Source organism: Bubalus kerabau, chromosome 7 (genome assembly GCF_029407905.1).
Source record: "Bubalus kerabau isolate K-KA32 ecotype Philippines breed swamp buffalo chromosome 7, PCC_UOA_SB_1v2, whole genome shotgun sequence".
Taxonomy (NCBI): domain Eukaryota; kingdom Metazoa; phylum Chordata; class Mammalia; order Artiodactyla; family Bovidae; genus Bubalus; species Bubalus kerabau.
This window is the reverse complement of record NC_073630.1, coordinates 63,461,732-63,470,551: the sequence shown is the minus strand read 5'-3', so window position 1 is coordinate 63,470,551 and position 8,820 is coordinate 63,461,732. Positions and strand designations below refer to the sequence as shown.

At 43.1% G+C, this 8,820-nt stretch overlaps 2 long non-coding RNA genes across 2 annotated transcripts; one reads left to right on the top strand and one right to left on the bottom strand.

The window, feature by feature from the left end:
* The first annotated feature begins 2,637 nt into the window (after window positions 1-2,637).
* Window positions 2,638-3,698, top strand: LOC129657220 (uncharacterized). The gene is made up of 3 exons (XR_008716616.1): window positions 2,638-2,912; window positions 3,118-3,211; window positions 3,348-3,698. It is a non-coding gene; the product is annotated as an uncharacterized LOC129657220 (long non-coding RNA).
* Window positions 3,699-4,692: 994 nt separating this feature from the next.
* On the bottom strand, window positions 4,693-6,339 carry LOC129657219 (uncharacterized). Its single transcript, XR_008716615.1, has 2 exons — window positions 6,136-6,339; window positions 4,693-5,413 (listed from the first exon to the last, which is right to left on the bottom strand). It is a non-coding gene; the product is annotated as an uncharacterized LOC129657219 (long non-coding RNA).
* Window positions 6,340-8,820: the final 2,481 nt, after the last annotated feature.

The window sequence follows — 8,820 nt, the reverse complement described above, 5'->3', positions numbered from 1 at the left end:
TGCTTAAACTCATGTCCATTGAGTCAGTGATGCCATCAAAAATCTTTTTTAAGCCATTGCTATTTTGGGTTTTTAATCTCAAGCAAAATATTGTAATTCTAACACCAGCAGTAAAACTATTTTGAAAGTTTGTGGCAGAATTTCCTGGAAAGAAATAAAAAGATTTTACTTCTTGGATCTAGATGCCTACTTAAAGAGAAGGTATGTTTCATAAAGAAAGGTGAGAGCCAAAGAAAGATCCCCATCATGGTGATACAGCCACTGTACTTCCTGCCAATTTGACTTTATTTGGGAAGGCAATGGCACCCACTCCAGTACTCTTGCCTGGAAAATCCCATGGACGGAGGAGCCTGGAAGGCTGCAGTCCATGGGGTCGCTGGGGGTTGGACGCGACTGAGCGACTTCACTTTGACTTTTCACTTTCATGCATTGGAGAAGGAAATGGCAACCCACTCCAGTGTTCTTGCCTGGAGAATCCCAGGGACGGGGGAGCCTGGTGGGCTGCCGTCTATGGGGTCACACAGAGTCGGACACGACTAAAGTGACTTAGCAGCAGCAGTTCCTCTTTTAAAACAAATGTCCCCTAGGAAAGGTAAGACACCCTTGGTGGTGCACCCCTAAGAATCAGATGTCCTCCGATGATTTATAAGGAATCTTGGGAAGGGCAGTTGTTGTGAGTAGGTTGGAGGAGTAAGTGACACCTCGGGAAGGGTGGGCCTGGGCCGGGTGGGACTGATGGGGGTTGGGGAGTTCCAGAGGCAGGGTGAGGAGAGGTGAGAAATAGGGCAGAAAGGGAGGTGCGGGGGTGCTGGGTGTTGACTTGTATTCAGGACTCTGGGGCCAGCCCTTACCACGGGAGGGCAGCAGCAGGAGGCGACATTCCAGGGACTCCACAGGGCAGGTCCTCCACAGCTCCAGGACCCCAGTGTAACTCAGCTTTCCTGTCCAGCCTGAGTCTTCCAGCTTTTCTTTGTCCAAAGATGCCTTCCTTAACCAAGACTAGTAGGAGAGGAGTCGCTTCCTGAAGGGAGGAGGCTGGACCAGCAGCTTGCATACTGGCTCAGAGTTCCCTCCCTACATACTTTTTGCGATGTCTATATCACACATTCCACATTGTATCAAAAGAGATTTTAAATTGGATTGTTAAAACAAAAAAATATATATATAAAAAATTAATTGGATTGTTTTCTTTTTAATAGAAATAGACTTTATATTGGATTTTTTTTTTTAACCTTGCCCTAAGTAATATAACCTATGAAATGACAGGTTAGCATGCTAGTTATCTGTATGTGGCTTAATTATTACATTAAAAAATGTATCATCAGAAAACCATATAAATATTTTCCTTGGAGAAATATTGCATTATTTCATTCAGTTCCCCCAATGATCCAGCAAAAAAGATACTAATATTAGTCCATTTTATAGACGAGAAAACTGAGGTTAAATAGCTTTCACACGAGTTTTCACCAGAGCTGAGATTTGATCTGTTAAGAAACAAAATTCAACTGAGTAAATTTGAATTTCAAAATGTCTTTACCCAGCCACTCCAGTACTCTTGCCTGGAAAATCCCATGGACGGAGGAGCCTGGTAGGCTGCAGTTCATGGGGTCGCTAAGAGTCGGACACGACTGAGCGACTTCACTTTCACTTTTCACTTTCATGCATTGGAGGAGGAAATGGCAACCCACTCCAGTATTCTTGCCTGGATAATCCCAGGGACAGTGGGACCTGGTGGGCTGCCGTCTATGGGGTCGCACAGAGTCAGACATGACTGAAGCGACTTAGCAGCAGCAGCAGCAATTCATGAATCAGACAGCACCACATCTAGCATATAAAAGGACCTCCAAGGAGCTGTACAGAATGGAAGACTTTTGCAGGCAAGATGGGGAAGGGATAAGAGAAGAGCAATTGCCTTATCTTCCTCTGGGGGATGAAAAAGGATCTACGTGTTAGATTCCTTCATTGGTGCTCACCAGAAATTTTCAAACAGGAATTAAGATGACATTCCTGGTGGATATAAAAACTACAATTAGGTTAGTTTTAAGTTTTGATTTGGTGACATGGGCTTGGCACAAGTGACTCCATTTGAGGCCCATTGTCTCTTTTTTCACAGAACGATCTATTTGACTTAAAAGTTGGTGGTGCTTCCTCTCTCCCAGGTGAAGGAAGGCAGAGAACCCTAAAGTTAAAGAGGAGGAGCAAGAAGAAGAGCCAATACTCCTGATCCTACATGAATATTCTCCCTTTGACTCTCCCCCACTTCCTCCCTTTTCTTTGTCTTACATTTCTAAGAATGTCTCCTCCTCACCAAACCAGAACATTCCACAATGCATTCCTTATGAAAAAAGGCTACCAACTCCATGTCAGTAATAAAATTCTCTTTGGGAATTTTTATCACTTCTAAAGTTATCATTATGGAATTCACTTGCCCTTTGTTCTGGATGCATGGGGAGAGGAAGAACTGAATTTCTGGGGAGCCTCACAACACACCCGTGGGAAGCAGAGTAACAGCTGCTTATCACATGGAGCCCAGAGGGCTGCTGGGAATAGAAACCTTCACGTATATCTGAAGCGACTGCTACTACGTGAGAGTCACGGTGATCAGTGTGGTAGAAAGAGAAAACCCCAGACTCTGCCACTTACCAGCTGAGTGACTGAGGGCAAGCCACATACCCTCTCTAAGCTGCGATTTCCCCATCCACAGGAGAGGAGAACAATCCCTGTCTCAGAGGGTTATCATAGCATTAAACAAGGCACCTATAACTCAGGGCTCTTCCATTATTATTATTTTAAATTACTGCCAGAGTAAAGAGGGCCTTAATGTTCAGAACCCAATCGGTGTAAATTGTAGCACTTGGCAAAAATTGCCTTTTCTACTTGAAACTTCACTTTAAAAATAAAAGAAAGAAAAGGTAAGGTGAAAAAGCAAAAGGAAATGGTTATATTTTGAATGATCCCTGACCCCAAAGTCCTGCTTTAGATACTGTTTCCTCTTTCCTAATATTCTAGCTCAACATGCAAAACACTTTGCTTTTACGCCAGGGCCCCCACAGGAAGAATGGACAGGACAGACAGGACATGTCTTTGCCCAAATTAATTTCATTTCCTCCCCACTAGGCCAGCGATGGAGAACTATTGTCCATGGCGCTGAAAGCTGCATTTCTGTTTTTATCAGTTCGAGGCTGGCAAGAGACTTAAGTCAAAGAGCTTGGTGAGTCAAAGTACTTTCCAGTTCCTAACTACAGACAGTCCTGGACTCACAATGGTTCAAGTTATGATTTTTCAACTTAATAATGTTGCAAAGTGATATACATCCAGTAGAAACTGTAATTTTTGATATTTTCCAGGCTAGCAATATGCAGCATCGCCGACACGATGGTCATGAGTTTGAGTAGGCTCCGGGAGTTGGTGATGGACAGGAAAAGCTGGCATGCTGCAATCCATGGGGTCGCAAGGAATCGGACAGGACTGAGCGACTGAACTGAACTGAATATGTGGTTCAACCCTCCCTCAGGATGCTGGGCTTGGGCAGTGAGCCTCAGCTCCCATCAGCCCCTCAATTTCTAGCATAAACAACTGACGCACTTACAACCATTCTGTAACCAGGCAACCATCCCATTTTTCACCTTCAGTACAGTATTCAGTCAATCACATGAGATATTCAATACTTTATTATAAAATAGGCTTTGTGTTACACGAGTTTTCCCCAACTGCAGGCTTATCTAAGTGTTCTGAACACGTTTAGGGCAGGCTAGGCTAAGATAAGATGTTTGGTAGTTTTGGGTGTGCACGTGTGTGCTCAGTCACGTCCAGCTCTTTTTCAACCCTTTGGACGGTAGCTCACCAGACTCCTCTGTCATGAGATTTTTCAGGCAAGAATACTGGAGTGGGTTGTCAAATTTCCTCCTCCGGGTGATTTCCCTGATCCAGGGATCGAACCTGTGTCTCCCAAGTCTCCCTGCATTGCAGGCGGATTCTTTCCCTGCTGAGCCATGGGGGAAGCTGGTTTGTTAGGTTAGGAGTATTAAATGCATTTTTCATCTTAATGCTTCAATTTTATATCCTTCCCTGCTCCTGTCTGGAGAATGTCACCTGAGACTCATTCTGTAAAAAGAGCTTGATTGACCCAGGTTAGAGGACATCATCGGAGAAGGCAATGGCATCCCACTCCAGTACTCTTGCCTGGAAAATCCTATGGACGGAGGAGCCTGGTAGGCTGCAGTTCATGGGGTCTTGAAGAGTCGGACATGACTGAGCAACTTCACTTTCACTTTCCACTTTCATGCACTGGAGAAGGAAATGGCAACCCACTCCAGTGTTCTTGCCTGGAGAATCCCAGGGACAGGGGAGCCTGTTGGCCTTCCGTCTGTGGGGTCGCACAGAGTTGGACATGACTGACGTGACTTAGCAGCAGCAGAGGACATCATTCTTCTTATAGCCTGAATGTAGACGTTGGTGACCCCAGCTTGTCTCCCCACCATCCCTGAAATGTAAATAGCTACATCTTAAAGGCAGTGTCTCCACTTCTGAAAATTTTATGCATCTAACTAATTGACTTAATGTTAAGGGAGCTTGGAACCATCAGATACCCATCAGTGGCTGAGAGATAAAGAAATATATTAGATCTGTTAGAGTTACTTTGTGCCAGACAGAACTGGCATGTGTTTTATGTCTAAAAAACTGGTTGTCGACTTTGAATGGAGTTTTGCTGATGTGGTTAGAAAATACTTTATCACGAAATGAAAATAAAGATGAACTGTTTCTCTGAAGAGGCTGAAGGTAAGAGATGATTAAAGAAGGAAAAAAATGATGCAATTTTGTTTGATGTTTGATAGCTTTACTTGTCCCAGAACATTGCTTTGGGAATTATTTTCCCTTTTGGTCTTGAGGAAGAGTGTGAATGGACATAGAAGCATCTATATAAAAGAAGAAGGGGGATACATATGTCAATCAAAAGAATTTGCCAGAAATGGGAAAAGCACTTAATTAAATAAGCAGAAACTGGCTGGCTAACTATTACATTGTAATTCCTTCTCTACATACCAACCAATTATTCAGCAAGATCCTTCAATATAAGGAGCATAGAAAATGTTCTTTTTCAGGTTTTTCTCCTCTTGCTTCCAGGTAATCCATCACCACATGTTTCTTCCCGCTTCCTCTTCAGAACCCCTTCTCCTTTGGGGAGCAGACAATTGCACTCATCTTGGTCTTCAGTGTACTGTGGGGACCTTAGGATGGTCTGATGCAGGTATACAGTCTCTCCAACTTGTCTCTCTCTTGCTTTCTTTTCTTGTTTGCATGCCTCCATTCCAGGCTACACTCCTCACCCAGATACTTCCATCCCCATCAGTTTTGTCTGTGATCACGCTTGACTCTTCCTCCTGATCAGGCCAGCCTCAGGGCATCCATGAGGCTACATGATATGGAATGAACATAGGTCAAAAAATGTCAAAATTCTGATTGTTTTATGTCCTGACTATATGATCTTTGACAAGTTACCTTTTCTTAGCATTTCTGCTTTGAAGAAACAAAATAGTTATACTACCCCATAGGATTTATGAGAATTAAATGAGAAAATGTATGTAATATTCATGGCACATTAAGTTTTTTCTTCCCGTCTTTGTTGCCCAAAATAGTCCCAGTCTGGACACTCATGGGCAATCTAAGTAGCTCAGACAGTAAATAATCTGCTTGCAATGCAGGACACCCAGGTTCAATCTCTGGGTCATGAAGATCCCTAGGAGAAGGGAATGACTAACCACTCCAGTATTCTTGCCTGGAGAATTCCATGGATAGAGGAGCCTGGTGGGCTATAGTCCTTGGAGGTCGCAAGGAGTCAGACACAACTGATTGATTAACAACAAACTAAGTTGTTCAGCATTATTATTATCCAAAGTTCACTCAATACTTTCATTCATTATTCTAAAGAACACATGTCATTTTTGGCTCCTGCCTCTGGGGAGGCAGTAAGTTCTTTTTTTTTTTTTTGGTCATAGATCATTTTTATAACTAGTCCTTTACCCTCACGTAATACAGCAGGGTCTGCTCAAATCGAAACTGTGAGAATCCTCAGTGGTTTTGTGTTTAGCACTAGGAAGCCTCTCTTGGACCCCTGGGAGCCAGAATAGTACCAACCAAGAAATTTCTACTCTCTTCCACTCAAGAGCTGTGCCGAGAAAAGGTGGGAGGGCTGCTTGCTCAAGTGTGGCCTTCAAAGACAAGGTAGAGATGAAGAAGAGATGAGAATGTAGCCTGTGGACCTGAGATGTGTAGCTGTGGATATAAAAGCCCCTGAGGAGCCATGTGGACAAATCATTCACAGCCAGAAAGTGGCACCACCTGCAAACAGAGCCTGTGAGACGTGGCCAGGGTTTTCCAATATTGATTTAACCACAAAGCAATGTTATGCCTCATCTCAGCCTTCAGTGCAACCTGATGCTGGCCACATAGGTCCCATTTATAAGGAAAAACAATCTGCCAACTCATACATTTTCTTTTCTTTTAGACCTCAATTCCAATTATGCCACAGACTCAACTGCAAACACAGTTGTGTTAATTAAGATACAGATGACGCTGCTGTGAAAAAGGGGATACAAAACGGAAGTTAATTGTTCTGATATAACAGTTGGAGCATAAGTTTTCCAGAGCCAGTATGTAACTCCTTGATGTTGGAGACCCAGTTTCTTTCTATTTCCTGTTAATCTTCAATACACATAGCTTCCATCTTGTGATATCAGATGGTTGCTCCAGCTCCCACCATCACATTCACTTTGCAGCTGGTAAGAAAAAGAAGAGACTTTTCTGTAAAAAGCAGTCTGGAAGTTTCAAATGTCAATTCCATTTTCATACTACTGGCCAGAACTTATTCACATGACCACACCTAGCTGCAAGGGATACTGGGAAGTGTAGTCCTAGATGGGCAGTCATGCCTGCAGCTATAATTTCACTATAGAAGAAGGGGAGACTGTAATTTTGAGGCAAAGTTAGCACTCTCTGCACAAAAGGATCGGATATGACCATAAATCAGTGAAGCCTGCTGGGTATAAGGGCATATGCATATTTTATGTGAGTCATAGATCTTGAAGCAAACAAGTTCAGTTCAATTACTCAGTTGTGTCCAACTCTTTGTGACCCCGTGGACTGCACCATTCCAGGCTTCCCTGTCCCATCACCAACTTCCAGAATTTACTCAAACTCATGTCCATTGAGTTGGTGATGCCATCCAACCATCTCATCCTCTGTCATCCCCTTCTCCTCCCCCCTTCAATCTTTCCCAGCATCAGGGTCTTTTCCAACGAGTCAGTTCTTCACATCAGGTGGCCAAAGTATTGGAGCTTCAGCTTCAGCATCAGTCCTTCCAATGAATATTCAGGACTAATTTCCTTTAGGATTGACTGGTTGGATCTCCTCTCAGCCCAAGGGACTCTCAAGAGTCTTTTCCAACACCAAACTTCAAAAGCATCAATTCTTTGGCGCTCAGCTCTCTTTATAGTCCAACTCTCATATCCATACATGACTACTGGAAAAACCGTAGCCTTGACTAGACAGACCTTTGTTGGCAAAGTAACATCTCTGCTTTTTAATAGCAAACAAGAGAGCCCCACTTTAGCAGCAGCTGCTTTCACCCTAGATAATACTGTCATGCCCAAATGTAGGCTCAGTGTTCCAGATCTGTGGTTTTCAAGAGAAGCCTGCTAACAACATAAAAAAAATGTTATCTCCCGCTTTTAAAATGTTGACCCAAAAAATTTTTTTAAACACTGTATGAGCCAAATTCGTGTGGACTGACATTTGAGACCCTTTATTAGATGCAATTTGCGTGAAGGTGTCAACTGTGCTTCACTCTCTGCCTGAAATGCAAAACTTTTGAAATCCAAAATTAGAGCTATAAGACAAAAGGTTAATAAAGAGTTGTGATCATGATAAATGCTTTAAAGTAAATAATGTGTTTGGTTTGTTAGCTGAGCGCTGAGACAAGAAAATCATTAGTCGAATATTATATTTCAATTTTTGGACTTCCCTTGTGGCTCAGAGGGTAAAGTGTCTGCCTACAATGCAGGATTGAGAAGGAAATGGCAACTCACTCCAGTACTCTTGCCTGGAAAATCCCATGGATGGAAGAGCCTGGTAGGCTACAGTCCATGGGGTGGTAAAGAGACATGACTGAGTGACTTCACTTCACTTCATATTTTAATTTTAGGTGTAAAATAATTTTAATATCTCTGTTGGTTGCAATGATCTGGTGTTAGTTAACCAGATAAATGAATTAGAGAAAATGCTCAGGCCCCCTTTTTATGAGTAAGATGAAGATGATCTGCATGAAAGTCACAAAATGTGCTGCTCAGGTCTCCTGCTGGGGTTGGGGGAGGGAGCGGCAGGGAACATAACTGACCCAGATGCTGCTATGGTCACATGAAGACCATACTTCCATGAGTTGTTGTTACTGTTGTTCAGTCACTAAGTCATGTCTGACTCTTTGTGGCCCCATGGACTGTAGCACACCAAGTTCCTCTGTCTTCCACTAATCTCCCAGAGTTTGCTCAAATTCATGTCTATTGAGTTGGTAGTGTTATCTAACCATCTCATCCTCTGCCACCCCCTTCTCCTTTTACCTTCAATCCTTCCCAGCATCAGAGTATTTTCCAATGAGTCAGCTCTTTGCATCAGGTGGCCAAAATATCAGAGTTTCAGCTTGAGCAGCAGTCCTTCCAATGAATATTCAGGGTTGATTTCGTTCAGGGTTGACTGGTTTGATCTCCTTGCTGTCCAAGGGAGTCACCAGCACCACAATTTGAAACCATCAATTCTTCGGTGCTCAGC